Here is a 13,477-nt window from a genome sequence, read left to right as displayed (position 1 = left end):
GAGCAACTATGCCAATAAAATGGACAACCTGGAAGAAATGAACAACTTCTTAGAAAAGCATAAACTTCCAAATGGAAACAGGAAGAAAGAAAATAAGAACAGACCAATCAAAAGCACAGAAATCAAAACTGTAATAAAAAATTTTCCAAACAAAAACCCAGAGTCAGATGGTTTCACAGGCAAATTCTACTAAAAGTTTAGAGAAAAGCTAACACCTATCCTGCTCAAACTCTTCCAGAAAGTTTCAGAAGAAGGAAAACTTCTGAACTCATTCTACAAGGCCACTATCACCCTGATACAAACACCAGAAAAAGATGTCACAGGAAAAGAAAATTATAGGCCAATATCACCGATGAACACAGATGCAAAAATCCTCAACAAAATTCTAGCAAATAGAATCCAAGAACAGATTAAAAGGATTGTATATCATGATCAAAAAAGCTAGTGAAGGTGATGGAACTCCAGCTGAGCTAATTCAGATCCTAAAAAATGATGCTGTTAAAGTGCTGCACTCATAAACCAGCAAATTTGGAAAACTTGGCAGTAGTCACAGGACTAGAAAAGATCAGTTTTTATCCCAATCCCAAAGAAAGGCAATGCCAACAAATGTTTAAACTACTGTACATTGCACTCATTTCACCTGCTGGCAAGGAAATGCTCAAAATCCTTCAAGATAGGCTTCAGCAGTATGTGTATACCAAGAACTTCCAGATGTACACGCTGGATTTAGAAAAAGAAGAGGAACCAGAGATCAAATTGCCAACATGCATTGAATCATAGAAAAAGCAAGGGAACTCTAAAAAAATCATCTACTTCTGTTTCATTGACTATGTAAAAGCCTTTGACTCTGTTCAGTTCAGATCAGCTACTCAGTCGTGTCCAACTCTTCGCGACCCCATGGAACACAGCACGCCAGGCCTCCCTGTCCATCACAAACTCCCGGAGTTTACTCAAACTCATCTCCATTGAATCAGTGATGCCATCCAACCATCTCATCATCTATTGTCCCCTTCAATCTTTCCCAGCATCAGGGTCTTTTCTAATGAGTCAGCTCTTTGCAACAGGTGGCCAAAGTATTGGAGTTTCAACTTCAACATCAGTCCTTCCAATGAACATTCAGGACTGATATCCTTTAGGATGAACTGATTAGATCTCCTTGCAGTCCAAGGGACTCTCAAGAGTCTTCTCCAATACCACAGCTCAAAAGCATCAATTCATCGGCACTCGGCTTTCTTTATAGTCCAACTCTCACACCCATACATGACTACTGGAAAAACCATAGCCTTGATGAGATGGACCTTTGTTGTCAAAGCAATGTCTCTGTTTTTTAATATGCTGTCTAGGTTGGTCATAACTTTTCTTCCAAGGAGTAGGTGTCTTTTAATTTCATGGCTGCAATCACCATCTGCAGTGATTTTGGAGCCCCCAAAAATAAAGTCAGCTACTGTTTCTACTATTTCCCCATGTATTTCCCATGAAGTAATGGGACCAGATGCCATGATCTTAGTCTTCTGAATGTTGAGCTTTAAGCCAACTTTTTCACTCTCCTCTTTCACTTTCATCAAGAGGCTCTTTAGTTCCTCTTCACTCTCTGCCATAAGGGTGGTGTCATCTGCATATCTGAGGTTATTGATATTTCTCCCGGCAATCTTGATTCCAGCTTGTGCTTCATCCAGTTCAGCATTTCTCATGATGTACTCTGCATATAAGTTAAATAAGCAGGGTGACAATATACAGCCTTGATATACTCCTTTTCCTATTAGGAACCAGTCTGCTATTCCATGTCCAGCTCTAACTTTTGCTCCCTGACCTGCATACAGATTTCTCAAGGGGCAGGTCAGGTGGTCTGGGTTGCATCTCTTTCAGAATTTTCCACATTTTATTGTAATCCACACAGTCAAAGGCTTTGGCATAGTCAATAAAGCAGAAGTAGATGTTTTTCTGGAACTCTCTTGCTTTTTCGATGATTCAGCAGATGTTGGCAATTTGATCTCTTGTTTCTCTGCCTTTTCTAAAACCAGCTTGAACATCTGGAAGTTCACGGTTGTTCACATATTACTGAAGCCTGGCTTGGAGAATTTTGAGCATTACTTTACTAGCGTGTGAAATGAGTGCAATTGTGTGGTAGTTTGAGCATTCTTTGGCAGTGCCTTTCTTTGGGATTGGAATGAAAACTGACCTTTTCCAGTTCTGTGGCCACTGCTGAGTTTTCCAAATTTGCTGGCATATTGAGTGCAGCACTTTTACAGCATCATCTTTTAGGATTTGAAATAGTTCAACTGGAATTCCATCACCTCCACTAGCTTTGTTTGTAATGATGCTTTCTAAGGCCCACTTGACTTCACATTCCAGGATGTCTGACTCTAGGTGACTGTGTAGATTCTAACAAACTATGGAAAATTCTTAAAGAGATGGGAATACCAGACCACCTGACCTGTCTCCTGAGAAACCTGTATGCAGGTCACAAAGCAGCAGTTGGAATCAGACATAGAACAATGGACTGGTTCAAAATTGGGAAAGGATCACATCAAGATTGTATACTGTCAAATACTGCTTATTTAACTTCTATGCAGAGTACATCATGTGAAACGCTGGGCTGGATGAATCACAAGCTGGAATCACGATTGCCAGGAGAAATACCAACAACCTCAGATATGCAGATGACACCACACTTAGAGCAGAAAGCAAAGAAGAACTAAAGAGTCTCTTAATTAAGGTGAAAGAGGAGAGTGAAAAAGCTGGCTTAAAACTTAACGCTCAGAAAACTGAGGTCATGGCATCCAGTCCCGTCACTTCATGGCAAATAGATGGTGAAAAAGTGGAAACAGTAGCAGATTTTATTTTCCTGGGCTCCAAAATCACTGTGGACAGTGACAGCAACCATAAAACTAAAAGAAATTGTTCCTTGGAAGAAAAGCTATGAAAAACCTAGACAGTGTATTAAAAAGCAGAGACATCATTTTTCCAACAAAGATTTATCTAGTCAAAGCTATGATTTTTCCAGCAATCATGTACAAATGTGACAGTTGGACCATAAATAAGGCTGAGTTTTGAAGAATTGATGCTTTCCAATTGTGGTGTTCAAGAAGACTCTTGAGAGTCCCTTAGACAGCAAGGAGCTCAAACCAGTCAATTCTAAAGGAACTCTGAATATTCACTGGAAGAACTGATTCTGAAGCTGATGCTTCAGTACTTTGGCCAACTGATGTGAAGAGCCAACTCATTGGAAAAAGACCCTGATGTTGGGTAAGATTTAGGGCAGGAGGAGAAAGGGGCAGCAGAGGATGAGATGATTGTATGGCATAACCAACTCAATGGACATGAGTTTGGGCAAAGTTTGAGATATAGAGTATGGGGAAGGGTGGTGTGCTACAAATCACGACATCACAAACAGTCAGACACAACAGTGACTGAACAACAATGACAACATCGTGATCAAGTGGGCTTTATCCCAGGAATGCAAGGATACTTCAACATATGCAAATCAATCAATGTGATACACTGTATTAAAAAATTGAAAGATAACAACCATATGATCATCTCAGTAGATGCAGAGAAAGCTTTTGACAAAATTCAACACCCATTTATGATAAAAACTCTCCAGAAAGTAGGCTCAGAAGGAATATACCTCAACATAGAAAAGGCCATATACAACAAACCCACAGCAAACATTATTCTCAGTGGGAAAAAACTGTAAGCATTTCCTTTAAGATCAGGAACAAAACAAGGGTGCCCACTCACCACTATTATTCAACATAGTTTTGGAAGTACTAGTCACAGCAATCAGCGAAGAAAAAGAAATAAAAGGAATCCATATTGGGAAAGAAGTAAAACTCTTACTGTTTGCAGATGACATGATACTATACATAGAAAACCCTAGAGATGCCACCAGAAAATTACTAGAGCTAATCAATGAAAACAGTACATAGGATATAAAATTAACACACAGAAATCCTTTGCATTCCTACATATTAGCAATGAAAAATCAGAAAGAGTAATTAAGAAAATAATGCCACTCACCATTGTGACCAAAAGAATAAAATACCTAGGAATAAACCTACTTTAAGAGACAAAAGACCTGTATGCAGAAAATATAAGACACTGATGAAAGAAAGATGACAAAAACAGATGGAGAGACATACCATGTTTCCTGGATTGGAAGAATCAATATTGTGAAAATGACTTTAGTACCGAAAGAAATCTACAGATTCAAAGCAATCTCTACCAAACTACCAACAGTATTGTTCACAGAACTAGAACTAAAAATTTCATAATGTATGGAAACACAAAAGACCCTGAATAACCAAAGCAATCTTGAGAAAGAAGAATTGAGCTAAAGGAATCAACCTTCCTGACTTCAGTGTATACTACAAAGCTGCAATCATCAAAAACAGTATGGTCCTGGCACAGAAACAGAAATATAGACCAATAGAACAAGATAACAAAGCCTAGCAATAAACCCACACATCTATGAGCAAAATTTTTGACAAAGGAGGCAACAATATTCAATGGAGAAAATATTGAAGTCTCTTCAATAAGTGGTGTTAGGAAAACTGTGTAAAAGAATGAAATTAGAACACTTCCTAACACCATACTCAAAGATAAACTCAAAATGGACTAAAGACCTAAATATAAGACCAGAAACTATAAACTCTTAGAGGAAAACATAGGCAGAACATTCTTTGACATAAACCACAGCAAGATTCTCTATGACCTAATTCTCAGACTAATTGAAATAAAAAGAAAAGAAACAAATGGGATCTAACTAAACTCAATAACTTCACAGTGAAGGAAAGTATAAACATGGTGAAAAGACAGCCCTCCAAATGGGAGAAAATAATAGCAAATGAAACAACTGACAAAGGATTAATCTCCAAAGCAACCCATACAAGCTCAATACCAGAAAAACAAACAATCCAATCAAAAAGTGGGCAGAAGACCTAAAGCAGACATTTCTCCAAAGAAGACATGCAGATAGTTAATAAACACATAAAAAGATGCTCAATGTCTCCTTTTATTAAAGAAATGCAAATCAAAACTATAAGGAAGTATCACCTCATACCAGTCAGAATGACCATCATCCAAAAATCTACAAACAATAAATGTTGGAGAGAATGTGGAGAAAAGCGAACCTTCTTGGACTGTTGGTGGGAACATAAATAGATAACAACCACTATGGAGAACAGTGAAGATTCCTTAAAAATCTAGGAATAAATCTATGATATGACCCAGCAATCCCACCAATGGGCCTATACCCAGAAGAAACCATAACTAAAAAAGACACATGTACCCCAGTGTTCACTGCAGCACTATTTAGAATAGGCAGGACATGGAACCAACCTAGATGCCCATCAACAGAAGAATGGATAAAGAAGTTGTGAAACATATATACAATGGAATAGTACTCAGCCATAGAAAGGAACACATTTGAGCCTATTACATGGAGTGAAGTAAGTCAGAGGAAAACAAATATTGTATATTAACTCATATATGTGGAATTTTGAAAGACAGTACTGATGAATCTATTTGTAGGGTAGCAATGGAGACACAGACATAAAGAACAGACTGGTGGACACAGTGGTGGAAGGAGATGGTGGGACAAGTTGAAAGAGTAGCATTGAAATATATACATTACCATATGTAGAAAAATAGCCAGTGGGAATTTGCTGTGTAATGCAGGGAACTCAAATCCAGTGCTCTGTGACAACCAAGAGGGGTGGGATGGGATGGGAGGTGGGAGGGAGGTTCAAGAAGGAGGGGCATATGCATACCTATGGCTGATTCGTGTTGATGTATGGCAGAAACCAACACAATGTTACAAAGCAATAAGCCTCCAATTAAAATAAATTAATTAAAAAAAACTCTCGATGTGTGGGTCTCTATAGTAACATTTACTTAACGTCTATAAGAAGCATGAAGCTACTCTTGCCCAGTTAAAACTGGTTGAGACCACCAACCATTCAGCCAGGCCTGTGCAAGTATCTGATGGGTGACCTTCTGATGTCAGAAGGCTAGAAACTCCATTTTCAGATCATGTTAGTGCCACCATTTTCTGAGTATGTGTCCCATGAAGAATCTTGTGACTCCAACATGCCTGTGCAGAGCATTGATCATCTCACCTTTTTCCTGCCTCCTGTCACCTTATCCTGTACCTTCGACCACCCCATACTCTCCACACATCAATACCCCAAGCCTCTTGCCTTTGAGGAGACAGGACCTGAGTCTTGTTCTTCTGTCTCCTTGCTTGGTTGCCTTGTGAATAAACCCTTTCTCTGCTGTAAACTTCAGTGTCTCAGTACTTGTTGAGCAAACAAAACCAGTTCAGTAACAACTTTGCCAGAAACCGGTGAGCAACACAGAAATTCAAGTTCTGCTCCATGCCTACAGACTGAGTCTACCTTTTAACCCCTTGAACACATGCATGTTAACATTTAAGAAGCACAGTTTATGGCTGCCCTGGAAATCTCTGCCCTCTTCCTTAAGCCCTCTCCTTCCTTCTGAGAGAAGGTGCCTTTAGAGATTGAGCTCCCTTTCTCCATTCTCTGTCCTATGAATAACAACTTGTCTTGATTCCCTGGTGGCTCAGACGGTAAAGTGTCTGCCTTCAATGTAGGAGACCTGGGTTTGATCCCTGGGTCAGGAAGATCCCCTGGAGAAGGCAGAACTCTTGCCCAGAAAGTCCCATGGACAGAGGAGCCTGGTAGGCTACAGTCCCTGGGGTTGCAAAGAGTCAGACATGACTGAGCAACTTCACTTTTGCTTGCAAAAAAATGAAAAAAAAAACAAAAACAAAAAACACAGTCTAAAACTTCTTCCAGTCCTGAAGGTACAGTTGCTTCTCAGTTGAGCCACCTTCAGACTGCCTGATGTGAGTGCCCTCTACTGGCTTAGAAATTAAGCACGTCCTTTAGGAAACACTTCTGTTGCATTTCCCTCTGCTGGTTTTTTAGGGTTTTCAAATGGGGCTTGAAGCTCCTAAACAGGGCCATAAGGACTACTAGAGCATATGTATGAGGCTTGAGTCCCCTTCCGAGTTTTGGAAAGCTGATCAACGTCTATAGCCAGACCCTCTCTGGCTCAGATGGCTCTGATTCCCCAATTACCGAGTAGTCTGCCTCCCTGATATTTCATCCTTGCCACTTCTGCTTTAAGCGAAAGCAGGGAACAAATGAAGAGTGCCTGAGGGATTCAGGTGACGGTGGATTCCTGGCTTAATCACTAGATATCTCTGAGACCTTCAGAAAATGACTTGCTTGCTCACCCAGTTTCTTCTGCTACCCGTTGACTAGTAAGGCATGGAAATGTGAAGAGAAGGATCTCTCAGAACTCTAATGAAAAGTCAGAGATCACGACAGATGTGAAAACACTTAGAAAACCTGAAATATTTCACAAATGTGAAGGTATATATATCCCTGAAACTACTAGTGTAACCAGCTGCTCTGGTGCAGAACTAGCAAACTCCAGCCCCACCCCAATCCAGAGCTGCTGTTACATGGCCTAATGCTCTTTATATAATTCTCGTTATTTGTCTAGATCAGGGATTCTCAACCTTGGCACTGACATGTGGACCCAATTGTTCTTTGTTGTAAAGGGCTGTTCTGCACATTGTAGAATGTTGAGCACCATCCATGGCTCTGACCCACTAGATGCCAGCGGAATTTCCCCCCAAACACACAAACAGTCATGACAATCAAAAATATCTCCAGACATTGCCAAATGTCCTGGAGTAGGGGTGGGAAATGTCATCCCAAATAGATAACTGCTCTCGATTCAGTCTACTCAGTCTTTCTAGTCAATGGAAAATATTGTGCAAGAGTTTCTATATAGAAGGTTCTGGATACCCAAGATATCCCAGGGGATATCCCGGGGAAAGATAGATACTGTTTCCATTCCCAGAGCACTAGAAGAAAAGGGGCAAGTAGGGCAGGTGTGAGGAAGAAAAAAAAAGATAAGGGAATGGCAACAGACAAGAGACAATCTAGTCAATTTGATTTTTCTAGTGTTTTGTAGGACTTTTATAATTTAGAGATCACTTGCATCAGTTTCCCAATGACACACATTGGGCAGAATTCTTGTTACAGACTGAGAAAATCAATGACCAGAGAAGTTATCATTCGCTTACCATGCCTGGTCCATGAGAACTATAAGTGTTGTAACATGTATATAAGTGAGATATGACTTCACTGGGGGATGAGCCTTGAGCTGGATTGTGGAAGGTGGAAATGTTTGGAAACAGGAGGTGTGGAGTGGGATACTCCAACATCATTGATCTTAGACTTCTACCACACACAAAATAGAAAATAGATAATTCACCATAAAGACATACCCAAGAGGCATGCCAGATTTGGGTGTAATCCTCACCTCCTACCTGTTCCCCAAGAAGATAAAGAAAGAGCTTCAATAATTCGTAGTTGTCAGAACTCTTACCAGTCACGGTGTGTGTGTGTGTGTGTGTGTGTGTGCATGTGTACTTTGGCACACATGCTTAATTACTCTGGTATACATGTGTGTGCACACACATAATAAATCACTTATGATATATATGTGCTCACACACACTCATGTGTTTTGAGGGGTGTTGAGGCATAGGTAAGAGAAAGCAAGTTATTATCAAGTTCCATCCCATTTCTAACGAAGTACTATTAGTCATCCTCAACTTTGTGACAACTCACACCTGATCATACCTTGCCAGGCGTCACAACATCTTGATGCAACTCTGTTCTATTCACAGCAGACAGTAGAAGCCATGCAGAGGTGATGGTGGAAATAGTACTTCTATGTGTACAACTCTAGAGGGAACCACTGTTTATATTCCACTTTATGATAATAGGGATCTCCGAAGTTCCCTGATACAGCAGCAAAGGTTATAGGACCTGACAAACAACGTCTATGACAGCATGGATACAGATCCCAGGACTGAAGGCAGGTGGAGGCCTTAATACCTAAGAGCACAATGGTTACAAAGGTGGGCTCTTGAGTCAGGCAAGCTGGGCATGAATCCCACTTCTGCTTCTATGTACCTTAAACAATTTAACAACTCAATTTTTCAGCTTCCTCATTTCTGAAGTTGGCAGTAGTGAGGATTGACTGAAAACATGTACTGAAGTGTAGAGGGCTGAAGATAGCACTGACATATGGTAAAAATAAACACCTATAATTACAGTGATAAATTAGCATCCTGTCTGTATAACATCAGTTTTCGCCCTCTGGGGATTAATTACCTTTTAAATTTTAATTGATTTACCTTTCCAAATAAGAACATATTGAACTGCACCTAAAAGGTCAACAGTACCATTTTTACCTAAGTATAATTTATATACAACATTATATAATTTTTGGGTATAAATCACTAAGTCAATGTCTTTGTGCATTATAAAATGATTATCACCATAAGTCTGTTACCATCTATAACATAAGAAGCTAATTCAGTATTCCTGACTATCTTCTCAATGGTTAACCTTACATCTCCATGAATGATACATTTGGAGTAACCAGGGAGTCCTACCATTCTTCCAAGCTTGGCTACCAATAGGGTTTTTAAATTTTCATTTGTTTTTAACTAGAGGATAATTTCCCTTCCACTAGAGGATTGGAATAAAAACTGAACTTTTCCAGAACTGTGGCCACTGCTGAGTTTTCCAAATTTGCTGCCATATTGAGGGCAGCACTTTAACAGCATCATCTTTTAGGATTTGAAATAGCTCAGCTGAAATTCCATCACTTCCATTAGTTTTATTGGTAGTAAGGCCTCCTAAGGCCCACTTGACTTCACAACCCAGGATGTCTGGCCTAGATGAGTGATCACACCATCGTGGTTATCCAGTTCATTAAGACCTTTTTTGTACAGTTCTTCTGTGTATCCTTGCCACCTCTTCTTAATCTCTTTTCTGCTTCTGTTAGGTCCATACCTAACAGAAGGTTTCTGTCTTTCATTGTACCCATCTTTGCATGAAATATTCCCTTGGTGTCCCTAATTTTCTTAATGAATCAAGAGCTTCCAGATGTACATGGTAGATTTAAAAAGGCAGAGGAATCAGAGATCAAATTGCCAACATATGTTGGATCATAGAAAAAGCAAGGGAATACCATAAAAATATCTACTTCTGCTTTATTGACTATGCTAAATCCTTTGACTATGTGGATCACAAGAAAGTGTGGAAGATTCTTAAAGAGATGGGAATACCACACCATGTTACCTGCCTCCTGAGAAACTTGTATGCAGGTCAAGAAGCAAGAATTAGAACTGGACATGGAACAACAGACTGGTTCAAAATTGGGAAAAGAGGATGTCAAGGCTGTATATTGTCATCCTGCTTATTTAACTTATATGCAGAGAACTTCATGGAAATGCAGGGCTAGATGAAGCACATACTGGAATCAAGATTGTGAGAAATATCAATAAACTCAGATAAGATGATGACACCACCCTTATGGCAGAAAGTGAAGAGGAACTAAAGAGCACCTTGATGAAGGTGAAAGAGGAGAGTGAAAAAGCTGGCTTAAAATTCAACATTCAAAAAAGGAAGATCATGGCATCTGGTCCCATCACTTCATGGCAAATAGATGGGGAAACAGTGGAAACAGTGACAGACTTTATTTTCTTGGGCTCCAAAATTACTGCAGATGGTGACTGTAGCCATGAAATTAAAAGATGCTTGCTCCTTGGAAGAAAAGTAATGACAAACCTAGACAGCATATTAAAAAGTAGTGACATTATTTTGCTGAAAAATGTCCATATAGCCAAAGCTATGGTTTTTCCAGTAGTCATGTATGAATGTGAGAGCTGGACAATAAAAAAGGCTGCATGCTGAAGAACTGATGCCTTCAAACTGTGGTGCTGAGAAGACTCTTCAGAGTCCCTTGGACTGCAAGGAGATCAAACCAATCAATCCTAAAGGAAATCAGTCCTGAATATTCATTGGAAGGACTGATACTGAAGCTGAAGCTCCAATACTTTGGCCACCTAATGAGAAGGCCTGACTCATTGGAAAAGACCCTGATGCTGGGAAAGATTGAAGGCAGGAGTAGAAGGGGATGACAGAGGATGAGATGGTTGGATGGCATCACTGACTCAATGGACATGAGTTTGAGCAAACTCCAGGAGACAGTGAAGGATAGGGAGGCCTGGTGTGCTGCAGTCCATCAGGTCACAAAGAGGTGGTCATGACTGAGCAACTTAACAACCACATGAGGATAATTGCTTTACAATATTGTGTTGGTTTCTGCCATATAGGAACATGAATTAGCCATAGGTATACATATGTCTCCTCTGTCTCGAATGTTCCTCCCACCTCCCATCCCATCCCACCGCTCTAGGTTGTCACAGAGCACCAGACTTGAGCTCCCTGCATCATACAGCAAATTTCCACTGGCTACCTAATTTACATATGGTAATGTACATGTTCAAATGCTACTGTCTTGATTTGTCCCACCCTCTCCTTCCTTTCCATGTCCACAAGTTGATTCTCTATGTCTGTGTCTCCACTGCTGCAGATAGGTTCATCAATACCATCTTTCTAAATTCCATATACATGTTAATATATGATACTTGTTTTTCTCTTTCTGACTTTCTACACTCTGTATAATAGACACTAGGTTCATCCACCTCTTTAGAGCTCACTCAAGGGCATTCCTTTTTACAGCTGAGTAATATCCCATTGTGTATATGTACCACAACTTTTTTATCCATCCATCGATGGACATCTAGACTGCTTCTATGTCCTAGATATAGTAAACAATGCTGCAATGAGCACTGGGGTACATGTGTCTTTTTCGATTATGGTTTTCTCAGGGTATATGCCCAGGAGAGGGATTGTTGGGTCATACGGTAGTTTTCCCTTTCTTGGATCACAGCCCTGTTGTGGCACAGGGGCTTGCATAACTCAATGAAGCTATGAGCCATGCTTTGTAGGACCACCCAAGATGGACGGGTCATAGTAAAATTTATGACAAAACATGGTCCACTGGATGAGGGAATGGCAAACCACTCCAGTATTCTTGCCATGAGAACCCCATGAACCATACAAAAAGGCAAAAAAAAAAAAAATAGGTAACACCAAAAGATGAGCCCCCCAGGTCGGAAGGTATTCAATATGCTACTGGGGAAAAGGGTACAGCAATTACTAACTCCAGAAAGAAGGAAGCACCTGGGCCAAAGTGGAAAATATGCTCAGTTGTGGATATGTTTGATGGTGAAAGTAAAGTCTGATGTTGTAAAGAACAGTATTGTATAGGAACCTGGAACATTAGGTCCATGAATCAAGGTAAATTAGATGTGGTCAAGCAGGAGATGGCAAGAGTGAATATCGACATATTAGAAATCAGTGAACTAAAATGGATAGGAACAGGCAAGTTTAATTCAGATGACCATTATGTCTACTACTGTGGGCAAGAATCCCTTAGAAGCAATAGAGTAGCTCTCATAGTCAATAAAAGAGTCCAAAATGCAGTATTTGGGTACAATCTCAAAAACAAAAGAATGATCCTGGTTCATTTTCCAAGGCAAACCACTCAACATCAAAGTAATTCAAGTCTATGCCCCTAACCACTAATGCTGAAGATGCTGAAGTTGAGCAGTTCTATGAAGACCTATAAGACCTTCTAGATCTAACACCAAAAAAACATATCCTTTTCATCATAGGGGATTTGGATGCAAAAGTAGAAAGTCAAGAGATAACTGGGGTAACAGGCAACTTTGGCCTTGGAGTCCAAAATGAAGCAGGGCAAAGGCTAACATGGTTTTGTCAAAGGAGCACCCTGGTCATAGCAAACACCTTTTTCCAACAACACGAGGGAAGACTCTACACATGGACATCACCAGATGGTCAACACCAAAATCAGATTGATTATATTCTTTGAACCCAAAGATGGAGAAGTTCTATGCAGTCAGCAAAAACAAGACCTGGAGCTGACTGTGGCTTGGATCAAGAGCTCCTTTTTGCAAAATTTAGGCTTAAATTGAAGAAAGTAGGGAAAACCATTAGGGCATTCAGATGTGACCTAAATGAGATCCCTTATGATTATACAGTGGAAGTTGATGAATAGATTTAAGGGATGAGATCTGGTAGACAGAGTGCCTGAGGAACTGTTGATAGAGGTTCACAACACCGTACAGGAGGCAGTGATCAAAACTATCCCAGATAAAAGACATGCAAGAAGGCAATGTGATTGACGAGGCTTTACAAACAGCTGAGGAAAGAAGAAAAGTGAAAGGCAAGGGAGAAAGGGAAAGATGTATGCAACTGAACGCAGAGTTCCAGAGAATAGCAGGGAGAGAGAAGAAGGCCTTCTTAAATGAAAATGCAAAGAAATGGAGGAAAACAGTAGAATGGTAAAGACTAGAGATGTATTCAAGAAAACTGGAGCTAATAAAGGGAATATTATAAAGGGAATATTTATATATTCCCTTTATTATATTTATATATTTATAAATATAATATTTATATATATGGGCACAATAAAGGACAGAAACTATAAGG

The sequence above is a fragment of the Dama dama genome, chromosome 10, assembly GCF_033118175.1.
Source record: "Dama dama isolate Ldn47 chromosome 10, ASM3311817v1, whole genome shotgun sequence".
Lineage (NCBI taxonomy): Eukaryota > Metazoa > Chordata > Mammalia > Artiodactyla > Cervidae > Dama > Dama dama.
The sequence above is the reverse complement of the archived record's forward strand: the minus strand, read 5'-3'. Positions refer to the sequence as shown.